General features: G+C 47.6%; 1 long non-coding RNA gene across 2 annotated transcripts in view; it reads right to left on the bottom strand.

The window, feature by feature from the left end:
- LOC125133066 (uncharacterized) overlaps positions 1–16,113 on the bottom strand; it is a 351,736-nt gene that overhangs the window by 155,850 nt on the left and 179,773 nt on the right. For both annotated transcript variants that reach the window (XR_007136403.1, XR_007136402.1), the window contains exon 3: positions 8,702–9,095. This is a non-coding gene — a long non-coding RNA (uncharacterized LOC125133066). The remainder of the gene's footprint in view (positions 1–8,701; positions 9,096–16,113) is intronic.

The raw sequence follows: 16,113 nt of genomic DNA, 5'->3' as shown, positions 1-16,113 counted from the left end.
TCCATGGCTCTCTAACTTGTACGGCAAGGATTGAACCTGGGTCTAAGCACCCTGCCCCCCACTGCCCCAGGTTCTTGCTGCTCTCTAAACCAGGAGGATGCAAAAAAAATTTTTTTTGTAAAGAGCCAAAAGGTCTGAGGCTTTGCAACTTCATCACACTGTGTATGACAACCACTCAACTCTGCACTTGGGCAGGAAAGCTGCCATAGGCAATTTGGAAATGAATGGCTGTGGCTGAGACTAATAAAACCTAGTTTACAAAAAAACACGCCACTGGCCAGATTTGACCTATGGGCTGTAGTTTTGCCACTCTCGCTCCAAAGTCTGAATCTATATGAAAAATGATGTGCAATTGTGCATATCTATGGTCCATAGCTTTCACCAGACAGTGAAAAGGGTTCATTGTCCCGCCTGCCCCAAATGCTAATACTCCAGCATGCCCTTCACTCTGGCCTCCAGACCCTTCACTGGCTGCAAGGGAAGGCTCTCTGCCCCCATCTCCACCTGTGCTCTTGCTCACCCTGGACTCCCTGTACTTGAACACTGACTTTCCTCTTCCTCATTCAACAAATCCTCAGGTTGCTGGGCTAGTTTTTGCCCTCCTGAAATGTGCTGCCAACTGGGAGAAAAGAGATAGAAGCAGACTAAAGAGATGAGGAAATGACACCTCTTAAAACTGAGCTAACTTGTTACAAGGGTAACATCCTGCTACAATGTGTGAAGTAGGGAAGAAAAAAAGCTGCTGGGACAAGGCAGGTAACCAAACTTCTTCCCATGGGGTCCCAGGATGAGAAACTTTCAGTGTTAAAACCAGGAGGTCCTAGTTAGACAAGATGAGTTCACAGGGTTATCCTATACGGGAACGGACCAGGGACTCAAGGATGAACTCATCCTCTATGACGGTGGACCAGGGGCTCAGGGCGGCCTCCCAGAGGAGACGGCATCGCGGGGAGAGATCTGCACTGGCAATCCTGGCTTTCCTTCTCTTCTAGTGCCCTCCCGGTTCACCGTCACTCTGCTCCATCCTTTTGTTTGCCTGCTCTTCTCTGGCTCTCCACATTCCTTTGGTAGATCCCCTCAGCTCTTTCAGCAAAGCATCCTCTTTCCTCTCCATAAGACAGAATAAGACTTCCTTTTCACAATCGTGTTTTTTTTTTTTTTTTTGGTCTTTTTAGGGCCGCTCCTACAGCACATGGACATTCCCAGGCTAGGGGTCAAATTGGAGCTGTAGTTGCAGGCCTACACCACCAGAGCCACAGCAACGTGGGATCCCAGCTGCGTCTGTGACCTACACCACAATGCACAGCAACACCAGATCCCTGACCCAATGAGCAAGGCCAGGGATTGAACCTGCGTCCTCATGGATACCAATCAGATTCATTTTCACTGAACCACGATGGGAACTCCACAATAATATTTTTGTCCTGCCATATTTAAATTCTATTTTCAAAGAGTTTTCTTTCATTTTTGAGGATTTGCTTTTCTTCCCAAAGGGAGTAATATAAGAAAACTAGAAAGAATGTGAAAGCATAAAGGAGCAGGGAGAAAACAAAAGACAATCACTAGTATCACCCTGATATATTCTCCAGTCACATTTTTCTGTGTTGGCTGAGATCACGTATATATTGTGAATCTTGTTGCAATAAACTTACTCAGGCTTTTTTTTTTTTGGTCTTTTTAGGGCTGCACCCACACAGCACGTGGAAGTTCCCAGGCTAGGGGTCCCATTGGAGCTACGTCGGTCTACACCACAGCCACAGCAACACGGGATCTAAGCCACATCTGCGACCTACACCACAGCTCCCAGCAACACTGGATCCTCAAACCACTGAGAGAGGTCAGGGGTCAAACCTGCATCCTCATGGATACTAGTCAGGGTCTTAATCTGCTGAGCGGCAAAGGAAACTCCTCTTTTAAATTTTGTAACTGAAGCACTCCAGCAGTAATTTTTTTTTTCCCAAAAGGCAACGACAAAAATTACATTAAAAAATCTACCACTTAGGAAATACAAGTCCTATGTCTGATGTGACAGCAGATTCTGGTAGGGAACAGAAAGGAAAGGAGATGACAGACGTTCAACAAGGAGTAATGACGCAGCCTTCCGAAGATGCCAGTGCTGACTGGCTTTAGATGAGGCAGGTACTCCGTCCAGTTGCACTAGAATTAGCTATTCTAGAAGTCCCTCGGTACTTCTACTTGCCAAGTTCCGAAGTGAGGAAAATGACCTGGCTAGATTTTTTTTTTTAAATCTACTAACTGAACCACATGGCATTGACATTTTTGTAGCACAAACACCATCAAGTACCAATTGCACATGGTTCAACTTACTCATGCCTACTGCTGCTAAGTTTAAAAACTTCACTGATTTTGAATATACATGGAACGAGTTGGCTTTCCTGAAAGCAAGCCCATATAACGGTATTACAAGTCTGAGCTTCCCATCGCCCTCAGCCTCAGTCTCCCCTGCTCCAAAACATGCAGGACAGCAGCCGTGGCAGCAAGCTACCAAGCGGACTGCGTGAGAACATGCAGGCAAAGCTCGCCCTCCTGTGCAGAGGCCAAGAAGGGGTGTTTCATCCAAGGGGCTCGCCTAACAGACCCCTGCTGAGCACCTCCTTCATGGGGTGCACACTGAGGATAACTGATCCCAGCTCTCACCACCTCCTCGGCCAGTTCGGGAGCAGGGTAAGTCTCAAATGGTCTGACCCCACTTCCCTGGAGAGTGAGGGAACCTGAGCTCCAACACCTGAAGTGGCTTCCCGAGGGTCTAGCTAATCGTTGCCTCTGTTTGTAGATGAGCCACGTCTTGGCTTTACGTTGACACAGGGCGCCCAATCGTACAGGCACGAAAGCCAAGCTGAAGGTTCAGGTGTCCGTCACGTAATCCAGTGGATGGGGTCTATCAGAGGAGGGAAGTGGGTGGCTCTTCTACAGCAAGAGGAATCACCACTACCGGACTTCATAAAGCCACGCACTCACGCCGGGGCAAAGATCTGAGATCCAAGGATTTACCATTCTTCCTCTTTTTCAAAAAATGAATCTTTGGCTTACGGCAGAAAAGTCGTTAAGGATCCTCTCTGGGAGTCTCAGGACACATGCAAAGATATGTCCCACCGAGCTGTATTGAAAATGGATACCGGGAGTTAAAATGTTCTAGCCCAGCACTCACCAGTTACTTCTAAATGGGTGAATCCTTCTCCCCTGATAGAATAGATGGATTTCTGCTGCCTCAGCCTTTTGGGAAAATAAGCACCCCAGAAGCCCCTGTGCAGATTTTATTGCGAATCAGGTGTGTAAAAATCGGATGGTGCTCTCCTCGCTGCCTCCTGAAAACCTGCTGATCTATGGAAGTTGGGAGCGATTGCATTGCAAGGTTGAAATCAGCGCTCTCCTTTCTTCTGTTCCCCATAACACTTTGCAGAACTCAGAGAATGGTCCTCATGCTAAAAATGGGAAAATAAATAGCTCTGAGAGGGTGTTTGAGAAAAACTAGCCATTTTCTCAACTGTGAAGATAATAGAAGAGCTGAGGAGAGGAAAGGCAGAAAATCAGAGAACGAATAATAGCAAAATTTAGGTCTCGGCCCTGCCTACCTGTTTTAAGTTAGGTGCTCTTAGGCAAGTAAAGTGGGCAAGCTAGGGCTAAGTCAAAGCTGCCAGATGCCTGCTAATATCCACTGACACTCCCTCTCAGCAAATGTCACTCCACTAAGAGACTATTTTCCCAGCTTCCCTTGAGGTTAGATGTAGACATATGACAATGAATTATAAGCAGAAGTGTGGTAGCATACCTCCAAAAATGATCTTTAAGAAAAAGGGGTATGACCTTCTCCTTCTACTTTCTTGTGGCCTGGAATGGATACATAATGGCTGGAGCTTCTGTGGCTATTTTGGGCCACGAGGCAGTAAGCTAAAACTAGATGAGTAGCAACGCAGAAGGAGCCTGTGTCCCTTGGTGACTTCATAAAGCTGCCATACCAGCTTTGGACTGTCTAGCTCCGATTATTCTTCTACTTGTGAGAATAAACCTTTTGTGTTTAAACCATTGTGGAAGATGTTTGATTACGTGAAGCCAAATTTAATCACAGTGATCCAAGTACCAATATCATACCTTTGCAGTGGAGCTTACCAAACCAGTGTGAGTGCAAGGTGTCTGAAAAGGATAAAAGATTAACCTTCTCTCCCATTTTCACTCTTTCTTTCTTTTTTCTACACACACATACACTCTACTTCAAGGTGAAAGCGTTCATCAAAAATTCATTGGACGTTTATGTGTAAAATAGGGGATTTTGCCTTACTCTGCACAAAGATTCAACGAATGAAGATTATTGTTACACAAGGGAGGATTCGGAGCATGTCAAGCTAAATATGCATTTTTAACTAGTTTGAGTCTTAAATTTTGATCTTTAAACTACTAGGACAGAAAAGCAACTAGTCTAGAATAATGTACAGACCTCTCTATATGACTTCTATACTTGAAGGTCTAAAGACCAGGCTCAAACAAAACTCTTGATTGACTTTTTTAAGCCACCTTCTTTCCCGGTGATCTTCCTCCCTGGAAATGGCACCCCTCTGTCAGTCTGGCCCATCCTCAGCCCCTGTATCTCCCTCCTGTCATGTGATTCAAGAGTAAGTCCTGCTGAATTAGCGCCAAAGCCTTTCCCACCCCACCTCACTGCTTCCCCCATATCCTCCACTGCCTGATGCCAGACACCAGTGTTTCTTCCCCAACAGCCACCACAGCTCCTTGCCTGGTGCTCCGGGTTCTGGTCTTGGTCTCCTCAAGAAGCCCGGATGATCTTATTTAAAAAGAGCATCACATCATGTTATGAGTCTGATGAACTCTATCTAATGGTTTCCCAACATAGTTCAGTATCCAGCCCTCACCCTGCCTGCTGGGCAACATCTCCTTCTGCCTCTCTCCCCGTTGATTCCTCAGCTCCTAACAAGTGGCTTCATTTCTGATCTTCAAAGGGCCCAGGTCACTCCTGCCCTAGAACTTTTCTATCTGGACCTTCCCTTCTCTGAAAAGCTCTCTTCGTACATCTTGGCATGGCCACATCCTGGACGCAGATTTCGGCAGGCTGTCATCCCTTCCCTCTCTAAAGACACTCCCTGCCCCGGTCTCTTTACTTCACCGTGTTTTTGTTTGTTTTTGTCTTTTTCTTTAGGGCCATACCCACAGCATATGGACGTTCCCGGGCTAGGGGTCGAATCAGAGCCACAGCTGCTGTCCTACGTCACAGCTCACAACTACGCCGGATCCTTAACCCACTGAGTGAAGCCAGGGATCACACCCATGTCCTCATGGATACTAGTCGGATTCATTAGCACTGAGCCACGATGGGAACTCCTACCATGTTTTTTTTTTTTAACATATACTCCCCAATTTTAATTTTTTTTAATTTAGCTATTACATGCATACATTAAAATGCACACAATGTAGATATTACATATGTATAATCAAATGCATAAATGCCTTAATTATAAAACTTGAATTTTTACATGTGTAGCCAGGGTCACCACCTCCCGGATCAAGAGACAGGACAGTTCCAAATCCCCAAAAGGTTCTATTATGTTCCTTCCCACCACTACGCCCTCCATCCCGTTGTCTTCACTATGTTCTAGCATCATAACACATGTGCACACCTGATGCTTGGGGATTTATGTATTTGTGTGAAATTCCCACTGGACCAAAGCCCTACCAGAGTGGGTACCTTCCGTGCTGTGTTCATGGCTACATTCCCTGTGCTCAGCGCAGAGTAGGTGCTCAATAATGATTTTCTAAATGAGTGAGTTAATAGGGCCTGTCAACCAAAATATTAAAATCAGCTGGGTTGATGCGACTCAGCTACTGAAGTCAACGTTGTTAAAAGAAAATTCAAAGGAAATCCAAAAACCAAACTGCTACTCTTAACCCGGTATTCCGGCTTTTAGTGGACTCCCCAGTACCCCCACAACTCCACACTGCATGTGTCACCTCAGCAGAAGGCTTTCCTTGGGAACTAGCAGCCCTTTTTAGCTAAAGAAGCTAAGAAGGGACTAAGTTGCTTATCAATAGTAGGTGGGGGGGGGGGCGGGGGATTAGAGAGTAATAAACATATTCCTCTGTTAACATTTTTGCCTCCTTTTTCTCTTTCTATTGGCAAATGATAAGGGTTGTTACGAGATTATTGAACCACTTTAACCATCTACAGTTGATGGGCAAAGCTTTTCTCTAATTAAGCAAATCCTAGAGATACAAGTCAGCTGAGGGAAGATTTTCATTTCTAACTATAGGCAGCCACGACGGAGATAAGCATTTTCCTACCCTGTTTTTGATCCCTGCCCATGGATGCACCACGGGCGGTCAAACCACCCCATCTCCGTGGAACCCCATGCACACGCACAAACCCCAGGCATGGAGGCTTTTAAGCAGAACAAATAGAAGGAGAGCACAGGAGAGGCTTGACTCAGAGCCTGACAAGGTAGAATGATCAAAATGTGTTAGTACTTCCATTGAACGGGAGACATGTGAGTTAAGCCGCAATTAAGTTAATAAATGGATTCTTATTTTCTTCACTGAATCCAAAGATCTCAGGCTAATTGTCTTCTTGGTAACATACTGCTTATTCATGATTTTAAGCAGTGTTTTTAATAAAGCAAAGAAGGCGGTGTGCTTTAATAAGAGGAGTATCATTAGCTCAGAAGCCAGAGAGACCTGGGTTCAGATCTCAGTTTAATCCCTTGTAACCGGCTTCGCTGGAAGTCGGCCAAATTCCCTTCGCTTCTGTTTTCTCCTCAAGTAAACAGGGTGAGAAACTTAGCAGGGTGCTGCAAGTACTAAAGTGAGATGTTTGAAGGTGTACAGCACTTTGTCCAATGGGGGGCCTTAAGTTCCTGACCTTCTGTCGCCATCGTGATTACTGTTAAGCCCCGAGCCGGCCTTCATCAGCAATGACAGCCGTCTAACCATTTTTTTCAGTGGGTAAGGTTCACTTTCAAGTGGTCTGGTGCTCTCCTTAAAATACAAGGTCCTAACACAGACCACGAGAGCCGGGAGCCTCTGACCAAAACCATCTTTCCTACTTCGATCCTCGTACCAAATCCCTCGTGCTCAGCACTCCAAACTCAACATCCTTCTCTGCGCTCCTTGACCACGTCAACGTTGCCCTTGTCTTTGCGTGCCTGGCTCCTCCCCATCCTGCAGGCCACAGGCGGCCAGCACGCAGGACACTTCATGGCCTCTCTGTAAAACTGTTCTCCCATCCATCACCCTCTCCCATGACCCTCTTTATTGCCAGCGGGACACTTAGGTACAACCTGCAACAACCCGCCTTTCCTGTCTGTTTGCCTGTTTAACATCTGTCTGCTCACCAGGGTCTGTGCTCCTCCAAGGCAGGGGTCTTAGCTGGTTCTCAGCCACCTGCTCTGAATAGGCTCTGGATCCGTGCTTCTTTTAAGAAACATGCGAGTGACTGAACCTGTTGGTATGGCGGTGGTTTTGAATGGGTTTCCCCCGAAAGGTCAACAAGACAAGGATTTGGGTGCTAGTGATTTGCTTGGGAGGTAACTTCAGGAAAACCCAGCGAGGAAGCAGGAGAGTGGGGCAGGGAAGGGACAGTAACTGGGAGAGGGGGGATTTTTCACACTTCTTACCACGGAGGGCGACCAGGGCCCTCGCTGGGGACACTGGGAGAAGAGAAAGGCCACATGGCTGTCCACACATCCCACCCCCATCCCAGGAGAGGTATCCTCGCTGTCCCCACCAGTTCACAGGCCTTATTGTTTGAGGACTAATAGTCCTCAACATTCCCAGCTCACTTCCAGACAGAGTGGGTTCCAGAGGCCAGAAAAAGCACCCAAAAAATCACAGGGGCTGGCAGGTGGAAAGCAGGCAGGGTATGCCTCAAAGTGCCTAAGTTCCAAGGACACAAGGGACAAAATGGCTTTTATTGTTGAAACCAAACGCAGGGCACACAGGCCAGCCTCAAAAATCAGGGCAGCACCCCAAAATCTATGAACCAGGCCTGAAAAACACACACACAACACTCATATATGATACACAGAGGGGGATATGCATGCTACACCCACAGCAGCTTTCTGCTCTCCTCCCAAATGACATTTTGAGCAAAGCCTGACCGCAGACAATAAAGCCAACTGAGAGACAAGGCAATGCGTCGGTAAATACGACTTCTTGAATATCTCGGCCGACACACAGGGACACCCCAGCAGTGGTCTGGGGAACGGCTCCAATTCCCTGACATGATGCTGAAATAACCAATATCACATTAACAAGGTTTATGCTGCAAATTACTCCATACAAAGTGCTATTAAAAGTCAGTGATGAGTGAAAATAGCCTTCACAATTTCATGTCAACATTCAAACCCTAGATTGAGTTTCTCCTCTCCAGTTTCATTCAAATAATTATCTTCCCTTGGATTAAATGATATTTTTTAATTTGATTGCGTCCCACAGCCGTATGTTTATTTTATTTGGGGGAAGGAGAAAGGTATCTTAATTTCTCATAATAAGAGCTCTGGCGGAAGCTGGAACTTTAGTGACACGCCAGTAATCAAAACTGAATTCTATACAAGAAGTAAATTATACTGCCTCCCCAATTAATTTGCAAATAGCCACAAGGCTAATAAAATGCAGGCACAATTCTGATTTCCCTTTTGCAAAAGCCTCGCTCCTCAACAATCAGGAGAAGAAAACTCACCGAGGTGTAGGTCACGCGCCAGAAAGCCGGCGTTTAGCCCCGGAAGCTCAGGGCAAGTGGCAGCGCCTGAAGCAGGAGGCGGAGGAAAACACCCTCTGATTCTTGTCTTCAGGTGCACGACGCTCTGTGGCCGGTGCTGGAAGACGCCGGCATCCAGCCCCAGAAACTGGAATGAAGAGAGGACCTCCCTGAGGACATGACTCTGCAGGACGGCAAGCCCTCCAACCCCTTCTGAGGAAGGCCTCGAGGCTGGCTCCACCTCCAGTTAAGTTCTTTGACAGCTGCAGGGCAGATGATCCTTCGAAATCTACTTCTGTGGATGAGTGGGTCTCCTACTGCATTGGGTGGCTTCCAGGCAAGAACCTGGCGGCTGTCTATTAGCTTCCTGTAGCTGCTGGAACAAAAGACCACAAACTTAGTATCGTAGAGCAACACTCATTGACTCTCTGGCAGTCCAGCTCAGAGAAGACACCTCCTTGTCTTGGTCAGCTTCTAGAGGCCACCTGCACTCCTTGGCTCACGGCCTCACACTCCAACCAACTGCTGCCCCCAGTCTGCCGACTCTTTGATATTCTTGCTTCCCTCTTACAAGTACCCTTGTCCTTAAACCCATCTGGATGATCCCGAACCAGCTTCCCATGTCAAAAATCTCTAACCATGTCTGCAAAGTCCCTCTGCCATGGAAGGTGGCATATTCACAGCTCTGAAAATTAGGAGGAGGACACCTCTGTGGGTCATTGCCTGTCCAACGCCGTGGTAATCACCACTGCATCTCAGGCACCTAGCCTAGAAAAGCCACATCAGGTAACTGGAATTGCAGTGAAGTGAAATGGCAATAAAATGAGGGAATTCAGAGCACAAGCACAAGCTCTGAGCGGGAAATCAGGCTGTGAATCCTGGCTCTGCTCTGTTAGCCCGACCAGCTTCTTGAACGTGTCTAAACCTCAGTTTCTTCACCTGCACAACAACACTTAAGAGCACCCGCCTTGAGTCGTTGCGATAAATTAGATAAACCTGTTGAGTTTGGCCAGGGCTACACTCAGAACTCAATAAGCTTTCACTGAGGCACTAATGAAATGAGGGGTCAGTAAAGGTTTTCTGTAAGGAGCCAGGCAGTACGTACTTTCAGCTTCAAAGGCCACGTGGTCTCTGTTGCAAATATTCAATTCTGCAGTTATAGTGCAGAAACAGTTGTAGACAATGCATAAATGAATGAGTGAGGCTATGTCCAAATAAAAGTTTATTTATGGACATTCAATTTTTTTTTTTTTGTCTTTTTCGAGCCGCATCTGCAGCATATGCAAGTTTCCAGGCTAGGGATCAAATCAGAGCTGTAGCTGCCAGCCTACACCACAGCCACATCCATGCGGGATCTTTAACCCACAGCCCACTGAGCAAGGCCAGGGATCGTACCCGAATCCTCACAGATACTAGTCGGGTTCGTTACCACTGAGCCACAACGGAAACGCCTCACATTTTAATTTCATGTCCTGAAATATCATGCTGATCTTCCCCATGAGAATTTACAAATGTAAGAAAGCATTCTCAGCTTGGGGGCCATTTAAAAACAGGTCACAGGATGGACTTGGCCCATGGGTCATGAGTGGCGGAACCTTGAACTACAGGGTCTTCAAACTCACTTCTATGTAAGAATCAATGATTCTGTTAACAAGAAAGTCATGCTGGGGAAAAAGGAGAGGCAGTCAAATCCATGTTCACATCCAAATGCCACTTCTTTGATAGCTGGGTTACCTCCAGGAGCTGAACTAACCTCTCTGAGCACCTGTCTTCTCACCAGACAAAGGAGAAAGACATATCTCATACGGAAATTGGTTAAAGTGTGCAAATGACACAGAAGTGTCCAGCATGGCCTCTGTCACAAAGGAGGTGCCCAGGAAATGTTAGCTCTCATCCATCTTCTTTCACTTGCAGGAAGGGTGTTTCTTCATAGGAAGAATTTGGCTCTGAACTAGTTTTTTTTTTTTTTCCTTTCTTTCTTTCTTTTTCAGTGCACACCTGCAGCATATGGAAGTACCCAGGCTAGGGGTCGATTCGGAGCTGCAGCTGCTGGCCTACACCACAGCCACAGCCATGCAGGATCCAAGCCATGTCTGTGACCTACACCACGCTCATGGCAACACCAGATCCTTAACCCACTGAACCTGAGCGAGGCCAGGAATCGAACCTGACCTGAATCCTCATGGATACTAGTCAGGGTCTGAACCCACTGAGCCACAAGAGCAAGTCCCTGAACTGGTCTTCTAAAGAGGCAATTTCCAATAACAAGAGGCAGATGCCAGAAAAGGTATGCTCCACTCTTAATAGCGTATCAGACCTAGTAATTTACCCAAAGCCATGATAGGTAAGAAGCAGCAGGGCTTCTTACACTTAAACAGTCACATTTAACTCTAATGATGTTGCATGCTGCCCCTGCCTGGTTGGTGAGCATGGGAGAGCAGAGGGATGATGTGTCTGCTGCTAAATCCCTCAGAATGCTTCCCTTCCTGCTGGAGGTCAAGGCCTGGGGAGGAGTCCTTGGGTTGAGTCCAAGGTTAATTGTGCTTGAACTGAAGGCTAGGAATTTCTCAACTCACTGACAGTAAAAGAAGAAGGCCGATGTGCTGCACTCTGTGCGTCCTGTTCAATCCCCCATGCCACGCGCCCAGCCCCCACCCACCCCACACACCCAAACCCTCTCCCTACACATCCACTGCAGCCAGCAGAAGCCCGCGATGATAAAACACCAGCTAAGCGCTGACATCATTTTACAATCAAACATCGCCAAATCTGTTTATCTGATCAGGCCCAAATTCTGTCAGAGCGTTGACATGTGCATTTCTAAATAATTTCAGGATGTCAACCTGAATAGACCCGCAGAATCGGAAAGTTAATTATCTTTGACAACTTTGCCAGCTAATTTCCTATTTATATGTACCAAACGGGGGGCCTCTTTCATCCCCTTTTGTCACAAAGGATTTATCAATCAAATCAAGGCCTAAAATTGTCTGCCAAGGCATTCCAGCTTCCCAAAGGGGCGGTTATCTGTTTGAAATCTCGCCGACTGTCCAGTGACAGCACAGTTGACAAGAAACAGAAGAGGAGTGGAGGCCTGGCTGGGGGAGCCCCCCACCCCCCCACCAGCAGCAGAGGGCCCTGCTGGCCAGTTTCCCCCAGCTCCCCACCCCACCTCCTCTTCTTCCTCTTGTCTTTATCTGGCTGCACTTGTCAGGCCCCCATTTCCAAAGCAGCACCAGCTCCGCCTCTGGATTTCAGCTGACAGGCCCCACCAAACACCCGGGCCCCGCCTGTCGGAGCCAATGTGCTGACCCTGGCTCAGGAAGGGGGGGCCAGGGACACCCACCAGGCCGGCGCTGCCAGGCAGTCTGATGGTGGCTCCTGTTGTTGCCACTTCCCTCTGACAGGCAGTCATGTTTAACTTTAACGGCCATTGCAGAGGCCGAGGTCTCGCTCGGCAAGATCGCAGCGGGCTGTCACCGAGCTGGCGCAGGTAGGGGGGAGGCCTGCCTATAATTCTCTCATTGGTTCCTCATGAGCAGCTCAGCCTGTCCAGGAGGCAGCCGGGATATGCCGGGTTAGCAAGGCTGGCCTGGATCTACCCGGTGCCCGGCGTCCACCAGAGCACCGACCAGGAGGAAGTCTCAAGAGAAAGGTGTCTGTGTCACTCACTCAGCTCTTCCACACACATTCGTGTGATCGCCACGGACGTGGAGCCCCATCTTTTGGAAACAGCCAATCCAACAGAGTGGTTTTACTTCCCTTGCTTAACAAATCTCTGACCAGCGCTTTCTATGTGCAAGGAGCAGTTCTAAGCACCAAGGAGAGAGAAGTAAAAATAATAAAACCAAAAGATAAAAAAGACCTGTTCCCATGTGGCTTATATTCTCTCGCAGCAAACTACTAGGTGATCAGCAGCACGCAGCCCCCCACCTGTTCTGTAAAGTTTTATTGGCACTCAGCCACACCCACTTATTTGCATATTACCTCTGGCTGCTTTTATGCTACAAAGCAGAGCTGAGTACTTTTAACACAGACCAGCGGTCCCACAAAGTCCGAAGTATTTACTATCCAGCCCTTGACAGAAAACACTGACAAACAGAATTCCAACAGGAGATAAGAGGAAAGAGAGATACAAAGAGGCCAGGATCCTGTGCAACGGCTGGCTTGCAGGGTCTGTTTTGTTCATTGTTGTTGCTACAACGCCTGGAACAGAGCTTGGCAGACAGTAGTAGGTGCTCACTAAACAGTTCTCAATGGATGGATGGAGGAAGGATCAGAGGTTCTCACACGGAGAGAACTGGGCATACAGGAAAGTTCTAGAAAGTTTGAGGCAGGAGGTAATAAGACAGCTGGATTTTAAAGAGTAAAAAAGTACTCATCGGGGAGTTCCAGTCGTGGTGCAGTGGTTAACGAATTCGACTAGGAACCATGAGGTTGTGGGTTCGATCCCTGGCCTTGCTCAGTGGGTTAAGGATCCGGTGTTGCTGTGGTGTAGGTCGCAGACTCGGCTCAGATCCCGAGTTGCTGTGGCTGTGGTGTAGGCCGGCGGCTACAGCTCCAATTGGACCCCTAGCCTGGGAACCTCTATGTGCTGAGGGAGCGGCCCTAGAAAAGGCAGAAAGACAAAAATTAAAAAAAAAAAAAAAAGTACTCATCGGAAGAAGATGAGGGAAAAGGGTTTTCTTGGAGACAAATTGACAAGCAAAATCTGCTAGACAGAGGCACGGATTGGGTGATGGCACTGAAGCAGCAAAGAGCTGGTGGGACACAGGGACAAAAGGCAGTATATCAGGAAATCAGGGAGAAGTGACACTGTGTGAAGACTTGTAATTTTGTTTTCTTTCTCAGCCACACCTGCGGCATATGGAGTTCCTGGCCCAGGGACTGAATCTAAGTTGGAGCTGCAACTGACGCCACAGCTGCAGCAACGCCAGATCCTTAACCCACTGCGCTGGGCTGGGGATCAAACTGGCACCTCCACAGAGACAAGCCAGATCATTAACCTGCTGCATCAGCACAGGAACTCCGATGTTTATAATCTTATCGGACAGGCAGTGTGCGCTCCGGGCCCAGGCTAGACGGGCCCCTGTTCTGGCCCCACACTTCAGTGACCCCAGGCTTTGGGGTTCCTCCCTAGAAACAGACCTCAGTCTTGATGTCTCCCTTTTGGCGCACTCTTGGGCCCTTCACCCCGTATATGGAGTCAACACACCCCAAAGCTCCAGGACTCAGAGCTGTGGGGTCATCCAGGACCACAGTCTAGCAGGTTAAGCTGGATGAGGAAGAGACACTCTCTGCAAAAATGGACGGCTCTCCTTTCTCCACCCAGGGTCCCATGCCCAGCTTCCCTTCTGCATCCCACTCTGCAAGCAGCTGGGTGCCATCGACACCCAAAGAGACCACGTGCTGGGCATGCAGGAATTATGTCCTCCCGAGCTGAAAAGAAGACACCACTGGAGGATGGGTTGTTCTATGTTCCATGTCAACACAAAAAAATTCCGAATGGGACATTTAACATACCTACAAAATGAATCAGCATACCCATTTTCCTGCATGCTCCTGCTAAGAGTGCAATGGGTAAGGGTGCCTGGACTGCTGGCCTGTGCAGATTAGAGAATAAACGAACTCATCCTCTCTGCCCACTGTTTACACCTTCATCAGGAAATCGCTACATCTCCTGCGGCAAATAATTTTTATCATCAAATTCTTTATAGAGACAAGGGCCCCACAAAAATACAAACAAAAAAAAAACAAAAACAAAAACCTATCCTACAGTACACTCCAAAGAGGCTCATAAAGGCACAATATGTGCCTTTCCATATCGGACAACTATTGTGTTTAAGGAAAAAAGCCAACAATTAAAGAGACGATAAATGACTTGAATGAATCTGCCCCTTTGCTCGTTTCCCCTGCAGAACGTCTTGCACTGACCAGAAACTTGTCTTGAATCCCTTTCTCTTTCCTCCTAGTTCTCACCTCCCTGTTGGCCCAGGGCTTTTCACATAATAAATCTGCCCCCAACACACCTCCACCTCCCTGGCCAGCTCAGTTCTTACCTCCTCTCCTCCGAGCCATTTATTACGCTTCTGTGCTGCTGTGTGACTTTCTCACTGGCTTCACCACCCCTCAGATGCTGCTCTTCTCTGCATTCGACCCACTACTGATTCTGCGTCTCTCAGTCCTGCAAACAGCCCCAGCAGAGACCAGTACCCTGCTTGGGACCACTTCCTCCTTGATGGAACATTCTTGCATCGCTAGTGTCCTAGTCGTCATATCACGCTTGTCAGGCAAAATTCCTGGATTTTCCCACAAAGGCAGAAGGATGGAATAAGAATCAAAACACAGATCAGGCTGCTGGCCAGAGTACTGCCTTCCAGTTTCAACTATTGAAGTAGCTGGATAAAAACCGTACGAGAGGCTGTGCCAGGGAGATCTTGAAATTATGCAAAAAGTGGAGTTTCCACTATCAAAAGTGGCGGAGATGATAGAAGATTTGGAGCATTTGGAGCTCCTCTTGTAGCTCAGCAGTAACGAACCCAACTAACATCCATGAGGATACAGATTTGGTACCTGGCCTCATTCAGTGGGTTAAGGATCTGGTGCTGCCGTGAGCTGTGGTATAGGTCGCAGACGTGGCTCGGATCTGGCGTGGCTGTGGCATAGGCTGGCAGCTGCAGCTCTGATTAGACCCCTAGCCCGGGAACTTCCATGTGCCACAAGTGCAGCCCCCAAAAGCAAAAAATTAAAGAATTTTTAATTACCAAAAAAAAAGATTTGGAGCGTTAATTCTTATGTCATTTTGCTATCAATTTCATCTTGCTCGTTTCCTACATGAACTTCTGCACATAAAAATTAATCTATGAGAGGTCCCTGGTGGCCTAGTGGTGAAGGATTCAGCGTTGTCACTGCTGTGGTTTGGGTTCAATCCCTGGTGTGGGAATTTGCATGCCATGGGCACACCCCTACCCACCCGACCCCCGCAAAGATTATATCCCCTCTCTGTAGCCAGCTTCATATACGCTACCTAACTGTGTGTGTGTTCTTGATGGCAATTCTGCAAAGTAGGTACACGTCTTCTAAAATAAGGAAAATGAGATTTCTCGTGTGTTTAGACTTACTAAGACTTTATAGCACTTTCGGGTTCGGAGAAAAACGGAGTAGCGAGTATAATGAGTTCCCACACCGGCTCTCTTCCGCTTCTCCCCTCACCCAGTCGGCTCTCCATCAGGAACTTGCACTGGTGTGGGGTATTTGTTACGAGTGATGAGCAAAGATGAATGCATTATTATTCACTCACACCCACAGGTTTTTATTAGGGTTCACACTTCGTATTGCAAGTTCTCTGGGCTGAAATGTTTTGCTGTAGATGGCTTTTCTCCTACACCTTTTAGCAT

This window comes from Phacochoerus africanus, chromosome 8, assembly GCF_016906955.1.
Source record: "Phacochoerus africanus isolate WHEZ1 chromosome 8, ROS_Pafr_v1, whole genome shotgun sequence".
Classification (NCBI taxonomy): domain Eukaryota; kingdom Metazoa; phylum Chordata; class Mammalia; order Artiodactyla; family Suidae; genus Phacochoerus; species Phacochoerus africanus.
The sequence above is the reverse complement of the archived record's forward strand: the minus strand, read 5'-3'. Positions and strand labels throughout refer to the sequence as shown.